At 31.9% G+C, this 16,983-nt stretch overlaps 1 long non-coding RNA gene across 1 annotated transcript in view; it reads right to left on the bottom strand.

The window, feature by feature from the left end:
* Nucleotides 1-15,465: 15,465 nt before the first annotated feature.
* Nucleotides 15,466-16,983, bottom strand: part of LOC111085079 — a 5,297-nt gene continuing 3,779 nt past the window's right edge. Inside the window, exon 2 of the long non-coding RNA XR_002609937.1 lies at nt 15,466-15,773. This is a non-coding gene — a long non-coding RNA (uncharacterized LOC111085079). The remainder of the gene's footprint in view (nt 15,774-16,983) is intronic.

Genomic DNA, 16,983 nt, shown 5'->3' with positions numbered 1-16,983 from the left:
CTTCATTACTCATTCAAGCCGTCTCCAACCATTATTAGTCTCAAAGTGGGTTCCTCGTCATCGAAATTACTGAAAGCTTGCCAAATTTCGTGAAGACATGTAAATTACATTGGATGATGTATCAATACAATCGTATCGCAGCTTCATGATACGATACGTCAATGTATTGCCACACCTGTAATATTCATATACAGATTTGATATTGAAGCTGTTATGGAATAAGCTGATAAATTTGTATAATCCTTTTATTAAAGGTGTTAAAAAACCTGCTGATTTATCATTAAAGATACCATATTTGAGACTATAACTAGTATAAGACTAACAGGATATTCAGTTTTGTGAATCTTTGGTAAACTATACAAAATACCACAGTGCAAGCCTACTAGTCTGATGAAATGATAAGCAAGAGTAGAAATAACTTGTTCTTCATTCAATTATAACGAAGACCTCATTATTGTGGCATCATTTGTTTGTAACTTCTGAAATTGATCATAATCATTCAAAACACTGAGACTTTTGCAGTATAATCTTTAAGATGTTTTACAGCCCAACATTATTCTTTGAGTAACTAGATTTGCAAGTAAATGATTAAAAACCTGATAGTGCTAATCCAGATATTTTAGTAACTATGTTATCAAAGTTTATATCATCCCGAGACCATATGGGAAATTATTTTAACTGTTGTAATACTAAATCAAATTTACCAATAAAACAGCATAATTAATCTACATGTAAAAACTATGAGATTTCAATATCTTGATATTTTTTTTCATGAAGAGTTAGCTTGTAATTAGAAATATTGTGAATCACATTTTCCTGGTTACCTAAAGACCAGTTGTTGAGATGTTTTAATTTTAATTTAATCTGTGCAATTTCTCGATATACATTAACCTAATTTTAGAAAGCATTAGGTTACTTGTTTAAGATGAGTAAAATCCAGAAAGGAAACAAATATTTTAAGTTCAGTAAAAACACTATTTAAATCAATAATTAACTTTTATAATCTAAATTTTGACTTAATGTCACAATATAAAAATCTTTTAAATTGTTGATACTGACTGTCAGCTTTTAGACCTTTGCTAACTAATCTAAAGTTTAATAAGTATAAGAAACTAAATGTTTTACACAATTTTAGTTGTTTTTTTCCAACATTTAAAAAAATTTATTAAAACATTTTTGTTTTATATCTTTATTAATATAAGCTTAGTCTAATTAAAGATATGGAAATGAGTGATATTAGGTAAAAAGGTGAAATCTTCAGTCCTTATATGGGTGTTTTATGTCTCATGTTTAAAATTTCTAACTTCAGTGCCAGTTATATAGAATTTTGCTGAAAATTCACTGAAGGGTAGGAAAACAAAGTTGCATTTTCCAGTTGGCAAAATACAATGTCCAAATTAAAAAATTTTGTGAACTGCGTTAAGTTATACTAGATTTAAACACATAGTATGGAATCAAAAGTTATTACATTATATTTAACAGTAATATAATTAAAATGAAAACATCAGAAGCCATACACATATCATAGCTATGGGCAAGTAACTGAAACCTACAACTCCTCCAAATTATCATTGTGTGCTGAATTTGTAGGTTGGATAGTATTAAATTTGTTTGAAATGTCAGCCCAATAATTCTGTTTCTCATACTGAATAGCTTCCTTTGAATTATATTTTAAATAAAATAATGAATTTGTTTAATTTTTCTACCTACTAGTGTGAGTTAATTAAATCTGTTTGATTTCAATATAAGTAACTTTTCATGAATTTGTTTCTAGAAATATTAAACAAATAACTCTATTCAAGGCTTAATTATCAGTCAAAGTTTTTTAAGTTGAATAAAGATTTGTTTTTGCATAAGTATGATAAAAATGTTTTGGTATCATTTGCATTTAACTGTAGGTAAATATATTGCTTCTTACAGTCTATGCTTAAACCTCACATACTAATGGCAAACTTTGCTTAAAATATTTTTTTTTTTACAAATGACATTACTATTGATTATTGACTTGGTCCATTAGTTTTTCATGATGTCTAGGTTTTGTACTACATATATAAATCTTTTAATGATGTTATTGTTCACAGTTTTTGTAAATTGTAATTATTCTCATTAATAACTGAAGTACCGAGTTCAACATAAAATTTATATTTATCAATGTTGTCATTTTTTGTGATTAAATATTTGTATCCTCCTTTTTTTTTTTACTTACTAAATTGTTTATTTCTATTTCAGGGAGATTATTGCAAAACCTTGACAGCTGACCTATGTTATGGACTTATTGGCTATGTTATTAAAGTGGTAGAGAAATTTGAACTTTGAGACTACACTTCTCATAGTGGTAAATTAACAGTTGTGAAAAAAATCAATTCTGTTGTTTATTCTGCCCAGAGCTTAACTTGTTTTATTGCACCTTTGTCATAATGTTGCAAAATTTCAACACACCTGCACCATATTTCCCACGTGGAGTGTATGGTTTTGTTCTGTGGTTAGGATGCTATCTTACCTTAGTTGTCTATCTAGTGTGGGCTTTTGTGCCAGGAGAATGGCTTCGTATACTTGGGTTGACCTACTGGCCACAGAAATATTGGGCAATAACTGTCCCTGTATTTGTTTGTGTTGGAATCTTTGTCTTTGCCACCTGTCTTTATCCAGGTATCAACTTCTTATTGACTGAGCCTCTTAATTCTCCATACGTGATAACAGATGAATATGCAACTAAAATGACACAAATCCTACCAGAAGGCAGTATTCCGCCCATATCGGATATTCATATTAGTGAAGTATGTCGTGGGCTGTACATAAAACATAACAAGATGGCTGGGTGTTGATATGAAGAACTTACCCAAATGTTTTTACTCAAGTATTTAACCTTTATGTCAGAATAAGGTTGCTCTAATGCATTTAGAGAAATGTGTGATACATTTGTATCAACCCTCTTGAGGCTAGTATTAACTTCTGATCAAAGCATGCTACATACGTATGATAGGTTAGCTTTAAGTGTAGATAACTTACGACACATATTTTTGTGCCTTTATGAAGGTTGAAATTGAAGACAGGATCTGTCATAGTAAGCATCATAATCAGTACCATAGTAGGGGGGGGGGGGTTGCAGAAGCGAGGAATTTGTGCCAGGCGAGTCCATCTCTCACACATGAACAGTATACGAAGGTAGGTGGGGGCAGTGTATTTTGGTCTTTCCTCAAGTGACATACTTTCTTGATACAGCACTGATCATAATAGTCATACAGTGTACATAGTGATGCCATAAGTATTATTAAGTTCAAATTAGTGTTTGCTCTAAGGACACTCTTTCATACATACTCAGAGCTCTAGATAAGATTTTAGATCCCTGAAATCCAACTCAATGCTGAAAAGCAAAATTTCAATGAATATTTAAAACATTCCACTTTTTTCTCCTTAAGATACAAATTATTCTTGCATATTATAAAACCTAAGCCTTGGGCTTTATAATATGTAAATATTTATACCTTATGGAGAAAAAAAAGGTACATGTGTACAAATCATCACCGTGACATTGTTTTGCCACATAGAGAGGTAGTCTTCTGTCTAAAGGTAGAAAAAAGCTATTCTTTCTTAACGGTCTGTGTAGTTTGACTAGCCTGCTCTAAATCTAATATGACTACTTAAGTCTTTACATCACAGCTGAATGAAAATGAATAACTCGGTTTTTAACTGTCTAATATCGTTGCACATCTTGTGTCTAAGTCTTTTACAACTCTGCTTTTGCTAAATAATATACCCTGAACTGTGACTAGATTTAAACGATTCCTGCACTTCCTGTGCATGATTACCAAGAACTTTAACTGTTTAACTTTAAAAAATTTCACATGTTTCTATGTTAAACTGCATAAACATCTATAACATTATTCATTTGAATATTTAAAAGACTGTCTAAAGTTTCTGCTTTCAATGAACATCTGTATTTGTTTTTTATTCTATTTTGGGCATTGAAACTGCTTTCGCACTCAACACTTGTAACAGCTATACATAGAGCTATTGTACACAGTTTTACAGACTCGGACATCACTTCTTTATGCAGTTGTATAACCCTCTGGCACAGACTCTGAGTAAGTAAATGTTTATATGAGCCTGAAATCATACCTTTTAGCATGGGCCACTCTTGCTTGAGCTTTTCTTTGTCTAAGAGTTTACTGAGTTGTTTTTGTTCTTCCCTTTGTCCATTCTTCCCCTGGAGACTGTCATGAACAACATTTACTGTTTGTTCAGTTCCATATAACACTCACTTCACTTTTACCAGTACCTTCCGAATTTACCACCAAGAGGCTAAAGTCTTTAAGAATATCAGTCTTCTTTTTTAGACTTGATATGTACCTCTTTTTAAGGTCTGACAAATCATTTTCAATGTTTTCAGAATACTTCTTAAGTTTTCTCCATTCATAAAAGCACTATATTTTCCTTCTTCTCCAAGTTCTATGCAGTCTCTCATGCTCTTTACAGCATTTCCATCTCCTGATTATAGAAAATCTAATTTAGCTATTGTTCCTTCCATCAATGGCTGCATTTCACTAAATACCAAATATTGTTTTTGTAATTGCTCACTGCAAGAACATCATGAATATCTAGTATAAATGACACTAGCATCACTGTCTTATATTCTGAAAAGTATTTGTGAAAACCATGGGCAGTAGCATTTTTCTCTTCTGCAAAGTTTGACAGGGTAACCAGGACTGAGTTATAACTTTCATACACAGCTTCAATAGCATTTTTAGGCCCAAGCGATCTTATGCTATGTGGCTCTTTTATTTTAAGTTCAGGCTCACTTAACAGTTTTTGAATACTGTTGAGTTTTGAAGTACGGTTACTTGATACAGAGAGTTAAAATTATCTCTAAATGTCTTGAGAGTGACCAACTTTTTAATTGAATCTGTCACAGCTAAGTTTAGACGATGGGCAATACAATGGTATTGCAAAGGGGGAGTACTTTGATTTCATCTGCATACCATCACCTGTCTTAGCTGGGTTAAGCCCAAGGTTAGTGAGGCACTTTATCAGGTGACTGACAATGGTGTGAGCTTTTCCATCCTCAGTGGCTACATTTGTTAAGAACTTTCTTACTGCTTCACCATTCTTCACATACCTTATACATACTGATAAATGTTTCTGTATTGATAAATCTGTGCTTTTATCTATCATTAGCTTCTATAAGTGACCTCTGAATAACTCTACTTATACATGACTATATCATTTCTTGTTATATAGCTTAAATTCTTATATTTGATATTTGCTCCATTTAAATTCTGTAACTCAAGTAAACTGTTGACTTTATCAGATGGAAACTCTTCCTTTGACACATAAAATATTGTACAAAACAATTTACTGTCATCATCTGATACAGAGATTGAATTATCTTCCTTGTCAACATCATTGTCATACATTTTACTCTTGTCCCCAGATTCCTTCAGTAAACCTTTCTCGGTCTGCTGGTGTTCTGAAGACCTTATGGCACATTTACTCATGCAAATATGTAAAATGATGAATCAGTACAGTATGCAGAGCTCTAGATAAAGATGCATACTGCATAATTACACAGATTTTTCCTAAAAGAAAAAGTATTAAAAATCAGATCTAGGCGTACATAGATGTCTTGAAAATTGGCCAGTATGGATTCATTGTCTTTATCTGGCATAAATTTATGTAAGCTAATCAAGCACGCATGACTGGTTTTCCACTATCCAGAAAAATACAACACACCACTTCAATTTTAGCAGAACCAGCCAGTCTGATGCAATCCGAGTCGGCAAAAGCTTATTGATTTTTTTAACGACTTTATCAAGCACTTACGATAAACAGATGACAAAAATGTCGTCTCATCGACAGTTTAGTGTGTGACCAGGATGATTTAGGAAGAATTGTGTGACAAATACAAGCTCACTGTACAAATATTTCACTCAAGATGATGAAACTGAAGACAGTGCAAAGATCATTCACAAAATCATTTCTTGCACTGAACTTAGCGATTAAACAGCAAGGAAACACTCTGAAACTACTATTTCTGAAAAGATAATTCAGTCTTTGAAGAAATTTTCATTGTTAGTGGTGGTTGGTAAAGGAGTGGATAAGAGACTGAAGTGCAACATTGGCATAGATAGAAAAGTGAGAAGCATATGGCCGAATGAGGGATTACCTAATATTAAGAAGAAGAATATTGAGATGCATGGGTTTTTATTCTATCACAGTGCAATTGCAAAAAAATTGTTTTTCCCACACATGTGAGCTGAATAAGTAAAAATGGCTATTCTAAGTCTTTAACACTGTTTAACATCATAAGCTCATTGAATATTTTGAAAATAGGTTAATTTTTATTTTTAGTACATGTAAGTTATAAATGATTATAACAATAAGATCAAAATAGTACATAAAGATAATAATAATAAGATCAAAGAGGACATTGGAAATGTACATGAAGAAGGACATCAACACCTAGAAACTGAATCGGCAAATGCAAGGCTCAAACCAGCCACACTTCTCTGCATACACTCAAGAATTCCAACCTCAAATATTAACTATGAAATATTGATTAGGAAAAGCTATTTTAAAGTACATCTGTTACCATTACCATTATTATGCCACTTATGACTACAAGACCTTGTTGAACTACTCCAGCTATATAAGTGTTATAACTGGAGCAGCTATGAATTTCATCTTAATGTAACTAGCTTAGAATACATCTTTAATTTTATATATTTAGGTAAATATTTTTACATTTTTTTACAGTAGTTCTGCATGACATTCTTGTTAATCAAATGTTAAATTGTCATAAACATATACTTAATCCTTTTACTCAGGTAAAGATTGCAATGTGAATGGCTAGAAATTCGTATCACTTTGGTCCTGTGTCTGTCACCTCTTTGGAGATACAAGCTCATACGAAAAGGTGCTCAAATACTTGTAAAAAAATTGGTGTGAATTACATTTTGTTTTTCTCTTTTTATTTCGAAAAGTCTGTAATGTCTCCAGCATTGTATTCTGGTGTGCCAGACTTATAATGTTTTTGGAATTTGGGTAGTAAATCAGAATTCCCTTTGTCCTGTGCAGATGTGATATGGAATTCTTTCTTTGTCTTATGTAGATGTATGTAGAAAATCTTCATTCATCCAAGCATTCAGTTAGTCATAGCAGAAATAGATACTGGACAGTAAGTGAAATAACTTAATGATATAATTTTCATTGCAAATAAATATTTTATTTGTGTTTGTTTCTTTCCTTTGTTCTCTGAGTTTCTTTTGGTTTATTCTCTGCATAAAGTTTCCCAAATCTGCATTTTGCAGATGCTTGTAAACTTATTTGTTGGATATTGGTTTACCTGACTAATAAAACACTAACTCATTAAGTTACATATCTTAGAAGGCCAGTTAAATTATGTTGCCCAATTGAGAAACCTACAAACTATAATGGAAAAGTAACATAAGTAAATGGATGGAATACGACCAGGCTGTTCAGCTTTGTGCTCATTTAACATGACCAGTTGTAGTAAAATCAACCAATCTTCCATCTGAAAGCCATAACTATCGGGCATTGATGGTTGCAATATCAGAGATTTAGAGTGTCACATTAAAGTAAAAATTTTCAAAGCAAATTTTAGGAGCAGAGTAATGAGGAAATCTTAGAACTTACTGAAGATAAGGAAAGATGTGCACATTTATCTTATCCAGATGTTCCATGGGAAATGATGGATTGATTGGCTCGTGACCAATTTATTGTGGGTGAAGATATGGAAAAATTAAAGGATTAATTAGACAATTGTTTACTGAGAATGAAAGAAGTAAACCACAGAATAGAAGGTGTTTCCACTGCGACATAAAAGGGCATATTGCCAGGAATTGTAGATGACAAGCTTTAGGCAATAGAAATTATTTCTAATGGATAGGTAAAGGAAACTGTTATTAGTGTGGAAAACATGGACATTACATCCAATACTGTGATGAATCAGTTATAGATAATAAACCAAGGAGATGTTATCCTAAAGATGGGGATGCTCCATCAGCCACAACTGAAATGAGTGTGTTACTTAAATAAGTCAGTCTATGAGTCAAGGGATTTATTAATGGAAAGCCTAGTAACATGTTGATTAACAGTGGTTCTACAGCTGACATTACTTAGCCTGATCTGCTAATTAAAGGTAGGAATTGCCTCCAGAGATAAAGTGAGAGAATTAATGGAGTGTTGTAAATAACAATTGACACAAAGTTTCAGCAAGAAGAAAGAAGTCACCTCCATGATGAGAAGCTTCTCTACACATCATAGTATGTGGGTAATTGACATCAAGGAAGAGTGCATATTGGGAATAGACTTCAGGGGGAAACACAAATATGACATTACAATAGCTTCAAACAGGTTAATAATGTATGAGCAGGAAGTGTGTGTGCAATACACAACAGTTACTCCTTTAGAAGTTGGACTTCCAGTGGCAGCAAGGATGGAAGCACAGGATATGAAGACATCCAACCTAAAGGCAACAAACCAGAAATTGGGACAGCCTAGTGGTTCAAGCCAAATGTGATCTATCATGATCATCTTCAGAAGCACGTTGCCAGGAGAATGGCCAAGTGGTTTGTTAAAGAGAAAGGTTAACAAGAAGTGATTTAACCTGCTTGAGAGTCTGAGGTTCCTTGTCAAGACCACTTAAGAGTATCACCAAGGTTGCAACATCAGTGGATTTCTTCAACCATCTATCTGAAAAAAACTCTTACAGTGGCAAGACAGAAAAGAATGATAAACAACAAGAGTTCATTCCACCTTTTTGCCTCAAACCATTAAAATATTTGGTGATTGGACATTTTAGAGACATTACATGAGCAAATAAAGTTTCGTCTATGAAAATTTAGATCGTATTTTTTCATGACTATATTTGTAAATATTAATATTGTTAACTATAAAGAGTTAACTTATTACTAATTATGGAAGTTAAAATTTAATGTTCTGCTGCTTTCTTCATGCAAAAATATTATTTATGGGACTTCATAATAGATGGAGGCACTATGATAGGCTGTATTTTAATAGTTTAATTTAGACATTTATGTTACTTGTTTGAAGTTTTACTATGGTATGATGTGACGTGGAAATGCCTTGAGAGTTTAGGAAACAATTTCAACAATGGAAAACTAGTTAAAACAGAGTAGGATTGGATTTATTATAGAGTCAGCAAGTGTTTTAGTCAGTCAGTTTGTTACTTGATCAGTTAATCAAGTTTTATATATTTTGGGTTTATGTTTAAACAAATTACTAGAGATTGAGGAGAAGTGTGCAAGTAAGTGGCTAGTGTTATTTGTGAAGATAGGCCTGTTGCTTGGTGAACTTGCAAAATGTTTTGTTAGAAGAAATAAAACTTTTCCTAGAAGTGGACTGTACTTTGCATTATTCTTTAACAAACGATTTAAAAGAGTCTGCCCAATGATAAAACTGTTAAAATAATAACATTAAAAACTTTCTTTGGTACATGTACCCACTTAGTAGTGAATAATTTGTTATAATATTTTTATGAAATGTATGTGAAAGTAAAAACTCCATTAGTTTATATCTTTAAGATTCAATGCCCCTGTGAATCAAAGTTATATGCTTGAGGGCTTATAACACTAAAAATCAGGGGTTCAATATCCATGTAAGGCATAGCGTCAGTGTTTAATCTTAATTTTGTTTTATTAAAAGTGCAAAGTTGTGCAACTAGTCTTATGGCTGATATCTTCCCAACAAAATGTTGAACACAAGTTTTGTTTTTTGCTGGAACTATTGCTTGTGATGAAACTCTTTGTTTCTTATAAGCTGTTCACTTTTTATCTTTACACGTATGTTCAATTAAAAAATAATAATAATTGTGTGGAACAACATATATTCCTTTTAGGTTTTTGACACCCAAAGACGGGATGAACACCTATGGAAATCAGTAGAGTATTACCTACCTTATGAATGCTAAGCTAACCAAAAATCTATTTGGCAAATAGGCTACAGATATTTAAAGTGAGTAGTAGCCAACTGCTTTGAAACTAATATAATGTGTACATGTATCCATAATTCAAGTAACCATTTTTCTATATCAAACATGACTGTCATTGAAAATTAGCATACAACATTATACATATATCTTCATTAAAAGCTCTACCAAAGTCCATTCGACTACTGGCATATGACAGGTCTTGAATTCAAATCTGAAGCAAGGAAATATGTTGAGAAAAAATAAAATTAACATGAGCTTGTAATTAGTAAAGTTACTGAAGTTTACTCATAACATTAAACTTTTGAATTGAGGATGTTGAGATATACTACAGAATGATTTGGATAAATTGTAAAGTTGGCAAATGACACTTAATTGTAGTAAAAATAAGTCAATGCATTTAGGTTATCATAATTTTGCTGACGTATTTCAATGTAGGTAGAGACCTAAAATAACACAGATAGAAATGATGATACTGGTATTTACATGTATTCTGTTTTCATCAAAAACTAAACATACAGTAAGTAAAAACAGAGACATCTATTGGTAATAGAGGTCTGCTGAAAAAACAATTTGCCTAGTGGCTAAAATTTCATCAAGAAACATTCTGATAAGTATTGATATGTGATATGTTTATATGGTATCCCAAGTTAACTACAGTAGTAATATCAGACCACAGTGATCCAGATGAGTTTTAGTAAGATGAAATAAACATTTGAGACAACTCGGATTGGTAGAAATGATCATCGTCATTCATTATTTTATTGTCAGCTTAAACATACACTTGTAAAAAGATAAATGCCTTTAAATTTTAATGTAAAATTATGCATACAGGCAATATTCTCAAAAAGTAAGAAAGTTTAATAAATGCCTTTAAATTTTAATGTAAAATTATGCATACAGGCAATATTCTCAAAAAGTAAGAAAGTTTATCGAAGTTATTCAATTCATAGATAATAGTATACTGAGAATCACTTTTGATATGCTGATATATCATTGTTTTTCTATCTGCTTTAGTTATAGGTAGAATTTAAAATTTTTTTACTTAGTCTGGTTTCTATGCAGTTTTAGCATGAACACATGGTCAAGAAATTCATTGAGATTGCTTTTTCTAGTTTTTTTGTTCTCTAATGTAGGCAGGACCATTTTATCCAATGGGCAAAAAGGGCAGTTGCCCAAAGCCCATTGTGAGTATAATAATAAAATATATATATTAATAATAATAAATCAATTGTTTTTAAGGAATATACATGTATTTATTTCCTTAATTTTTATTACTAATAAATTTAGTTTATCAAATTATAAGTTATTTTCTTAAAAGCAATGGGTGTGGGGCACTAGCATATATTTTGCCAAGGGCCCACTTAAATTTGCAAACGATATTAAGGTCTTGGGTGTTGTTAGCTGTGAAAAGGATGCTGCTGATTTACAAAATGACAGATTCATTTAATGAGTTGAGTAAATATATGGCAAATGGGTTTTAATTATGATAAATGCAATATAATGCATGTGGGTTATCATAATTTGAATTATATGTATAATTTTGATGGAAATAATCTTAACAGTGTCATGAAAGAAAGGGATCTTGGTGTAATAATTAATCAGTCTCCTAAGCCATAGAAGCAGTGTGCTGTTGTTAGTAGTAGGGCAAATAGGATTTTAGGTTGTATCTGCAGAAATACTGAATACAAGTCTAAAGAGGTTATCATTTTTGGCTACATTTGGAATATTGTGTTCAGTCTTGGGCTCCTTACCTTAGGAAGGACATTAAGTTGTTGGAAAGGGTTCAGAGGAGGGTTATTAGAATGGTGCCTGGGATGGAGGGATTGTCATACGACAAGAGATTGAAATCTCTCAAGCTGTTTTCTCCTGAAAAAAGAATAGTTAGAGGGTATCTGATTGAGGTGTTTAAGATTGGGAAGGGAATTGATAGTGTTGATGCATCATCTTTATTCATACTTAACAGTGAGAACAGTAGAACTCGGGACACGAGTATAAATTTTGGCAGGGTAGGAGTCATCTTCAGCCAAGACAGTTTAATTTTTCTAACAGGCTGGTTGGCCTCTGAAATGGGTTGCCTTTAGACGTTGTGGAGGCAGTGAGTTTAAGAGAAAGCTTGATAACTATATGAATGATAAGGGCTGGCTTTAAGATTTTTTAAAATTTATTTATTAATATATTTTAGTTTAGAGGAAAGGACAGCCGAGATGAACCAATAGGTCCCATGTTGTCCCAAAACATTATATTAATGTGGCACTGATAGTAGATAATGTCTATTCTGCTTAAGAGGATATTGCAGTAACATATAGCATCCAGGTAGAAAAGATTATCACCTGTAAAATTTTTTACTGGTCAATATGATGTCATCTGAATGTTACAGCTGACCAATGCTGTGAGAGAACAAAGGTCACAAGGTGACACTGTTAACTGTACAAAGAAATCAAGCTTACCTGTTCCTGTAGAATTGAGTCATGCTTTCTTAGTTCAGTTCTGTTAGGAGATTGTCTAGTGTTTGAAAATCATTAAGTTTTATTTTAAGAGATCAATCACAAGAGAGTGAAAACTGGGGGACTAAGCACCATCTCATAGAAATTCGACTGTGGTTCTGTAGGGATATTATGTATACTGCATTATCATTTTGTTTGTATGATAATAAAGATTGTGTTCACATTTGGTAATTTCGTCCAGCCTCATTATTTCACACTCAGTTATCAGATTCAGAATACTTATTTCCTGAGCACAACTGCTGTTATTAGCAATCTGATACTTGTAGGGAAATTAAGTTTTACCTGAAAATGCCACACACTAAATAAATGAGCTACAAAGACATAAATACTTGTAGTATAACTGGTAATTGTTTAATAACTAGTCTTAAATTCTTTATATATGTGTCATTTAATACCAATTGTACATTTAATTAAGGTAAGTCTAGAATAAAAGAAAATAGTTACACCATTGGTTACTGACATTAAAACTATCTTACTAGATTAATGTTGTGTTCATCTTAGAAATTAGTCATACTTGGTTTGGGGAGATTTGTTATGTGTACATTGAATGGCAAAGAAAAGAATGGAAATCATTATATATACAGTTGTTTCCATTGGAAAGATGCTTATCATTTTTTATAACTTTGTAATATACTTAATGAATAAGAAATGAAAATACTAGATTTCATTTTATGTTATGGTAAAAGTAAAAATAATCCAACAAGGACATTCGATGAGGTTTTTATTACTAAATTTATTTAAATAATTATTTTAAAATGTGGCAAGTTATGACCACCATCATAACTGGCTATCTTTCATGGACTAAGAGATGATTCACAACACATTTATGTCCATAGCCAGACACCAAGTGAGTGACCAAATGATTTGAACAAAGCTACATTACTGTTTATACTAGTGAAAACTCAACATTTCTCATAAAGTAAATGAGAAGTATTTGATAGCTTTAGAGCACTAAAAGTTTCACACATTTCATGAGACTCTCAACTAACTATATGTGTACTAATGTCATGAAAAGATTTTTTTTTCAGTCAGAATTACTCTTTTTTTTTTTTCTCCACAAATACTGTATAATATTTTTGAGTCGATGAAAATAACATCCTATGAAGCATCTTATACCCTGATTTTATTCAATTAATGCCTCACACTTTAGCTTACAGTACATATTAATGTAGACTGTCTGACTTTCATAATTCTTACAGGCAAGGCCTGAATTAAATATTTTTGGTGGGAGGGTCAAAATTGAATATTTTTTATTTCCAAGTCTATATTTGGAAGAATTTTACAGAAACTTAACCCAATTACAAAATAATGCAAAAGCTGAGGAGATTGTACATTTTAGGCAATGACATTGTACTAGCATTTCCATTGTAGCTTTAAAACCTAATCTAGAAAAATGGGATTGTTGAGACAACAATACTGTTAGTAGTAATTTGTTTTCAATAAATGGTGTTAATACTCCATTTTTTGCTTTGAAATTCAAAAAGCAAAATATTTATGTTTCAAATTCTGGAGATTAATATCAATATGATTAATTTATATTACTTACAGCTGTAAGTTTTAACTTTGATTTAGTGGTGTAAATGTGCTCACACAATTGTGGGGAGGGCTGAAGGGCCTGACAAATGTAAGAACTGCCAACAGGGGGAATAAAGGTAAGGGGCCCAATTACTTCTTATGCTGGATGCCTATCTTTTGTAGTTACACCCGTGCTTGGATTGCAGTTATCAAGTACATCTTAACATAAAGTCAATGAAGTTGTAGCTTTAAAACCTAATCTACAACTTATTACCTTCCAAATTGAGACTGGAGGAAAATGGTATTGTTGAGACAAAAATATTGTTATGTAACTAATGTCAACAATTTTCTAAACAACATATATGTACAGTATTATTTTATTACAAGTTACAACTTTTACAATAAGGGAGAATATTTTTAAAACAGGTATAATGTTTCGATCACTGGTGCAGTCATTCTCAAATACAAAAGTTTTAATTCAAAACGAAATTATGTATGTACAGTGTTGAAAGAAAGAAAAGTTTCAAGAGTTTTACTACAAGTTTTAACTTGTCTCTATACTGAATTGTTATCAATAACTTCAGAAAAAAAATTGCTTTATATCAGAACTGATATAACCAACTGACAGAAATTACATTTCATCATAAATCAGTACACAAAAAACTAAAACCCATAATGATTAGATTATATTATTAGTTGGGTATCCATACTTAACAGTTTGTTCAGCCATATTAGGAACTATTAATATCTTAAACAAGAATGTGTATCTTCCTTCTGTTGAGCTTGTAGGTTTATTAAAGTAACTAATAACTTTTTCTTTCAATTCTGTAGATGTAACAGAATAGTTTTCATTGCAGAGTCTGTGAAATTAACTAAAGTTTTCACTAAAAACGTGTGATATTCTTTATTTTTTTAGAACAAGTTGTGTGATTTCTTTATCATCTTGTGAAAATAATGAGCTATGTCAAAAATTTATAAAGAATTGTTTGCCTTTATGTTAAAGATTTGTCTATGATACCCAAAAGGAAGAGGAACCTCAGCTTATAGCTTACATGGTTTAGCGGTGATTGTACCATATTTGTTCTGTTGTAAGTTCTATATATATATATATTAAAAAAAAAAAGAGGATCGAAACCCATCAACCCACCTGTTAATCTTGAAATACCTTAATGAATAGAGTTATTTAAACATTTGTTTAACAACAGGTAAAAGCTTGGAATGGTCTATTCTTTCATTGCGGGTGTGTCTTTGAGCCAGACTAGTTTCGGAGAATTCCTCTCCTCATCAGTGACCCTGGACACTACCACCAATGAAATTACAGACCAAACCAAGCCTTTATAGTAGTGAGGTATCAAAAATTGAAGGTAAGCCATTTAAGATTTACCAAAGGACTAAAGAGTCTTAATTAAAATGAAGCATTTTTGTAATCTTATGACAATGTCGTGAAGAATCTTTGAAAACAGAAGTGTTTAACTATAATCAAAGAAAACCTAGAACAATGTTGTGCTTTTCATTCTATCTGGCACTCAAGTAATGGCTTATCATGCTGTGAAATGTGTATGACAATCTTCAAACATTTCTGTCAGCTTTGTTAATCAAAGAAAACCTAGAACAATGTTGTGCTTTTCATTCTATCTGGCACTTAAGTAATGGCTTATCGTGCTGTCAGCTTTGTTATCACCTTCCGTTGCTTCAAGTTTTCTAGGTGACACTTCTACTTGCATGGATTTTTGTCAACTTTCTAGCACTTGAGGAAATGGTTCCTGTCCTGGTAAGTGCATGCCCTATATAAAAGAAAGGTAAATATGTTTGGAGAAGTTTGTAAATATTTCCAGGGTAAAACATGCAAAGTTAATCTATTAATCTGAATCAAGGTTTATAAGATAATCAGGTGTATTAGATGGATTTAACATTCTTATAGAGACCTAGTGAAAATTAATCTTATAAAGGTAAATACTAGTTTTGGTTTAAATTAGGAATATGAAGCCCTTGCATCATTACATATGCTAATTAGTGAATAATGAACACTGTTATATTGATTTCGATTGCCTGTGGTTTTTCACATAAAGTTCATGAGCATAAGAGTGTTTGTCCCTATCTCATTATTGTTCTCTATTGTTACCTATGCTTTTATATTAGTTTTTCATTAGGATGTTATTTATATTTTAATTGGGTGAACTTCTTTTTTTTTTTCAAAATGTTTGTCTTCTTCTTTGTGTAAGATAACCTGAAGAAACGACATTTCTGTCTTTGAATCTAACTAAGTTACCATTCCATGGTAGCAGCTCTTATCAAGCACTACCTCAAGTTGCTACAACAGGGGTGTTTCATTTTCAAATATGAATAACAGATTTATACTGCTAGGTCATTTTTTTTATCATTGAACTAGTTTACATAATTTTTATTGATAAACTTGCATGTTGGAGTTTGTACATAATTATAAATATATATTTTTTAGTTGAGGAAAAGTAGAGGCCACACATGCCAGTTATCTGGATTGCAGACGTAAGGTTTGATCTTTGATGGAAACCGACTATTGGGTACCTTATGCCCTGAGAGCACCAGCATATTTATGAAATCTTATGTACCCATTGGTTTTTGTGGTATCCCCACTCCGAGTCTTAATAACTTTTTGGGAGGGAGGGTTGCCTTCAAGCTTCCTGTAGTGCTTTAGTCAAAATAAGATTGACAGTTCTATCGTAGTAGGTGTGTGCGCGCGTGCTTATAAAATTAATAAAATATGTACATTTAGGCTACAGGTTATTCAAATTTCGTAGTTATTTTATGTACGTATTTTATAATAATTTATGTTCATCCACATTATATTGATAACCTGAGAGTTGATTACCTGAAAATATGTTACATTTAATCTGTGATATTGGAACTAACATAAGCACACGCCTAAATGGGATCAGATCCGGGAATCAAAATAAAAATATATTTCAGTAAAAGACTGATCGATGAGTTAGTTTCATTAAGTTGTGGCCTTTTTAT

This window comes from Limulus polyphemus, unplaced genomic scaffold, assembly GCF_000517525.1.
Source record: "Limulus polyphemus unplaced genomic scaffold, Limulus_polyphemus-2.1.2 Scaffold229, whole genome shotgun sequence".
NCBI lineage: Eukaryota > Metazoa > Arthropoda > Merostomata > Xiphosura > Limulidae > Limulus > Limulus polyphemus.
The sequence above is the reverse complement of the archived record's forward strand: the minus strand, read 5'-3'. Positions and strand labels throughout refer to the sequence as shown.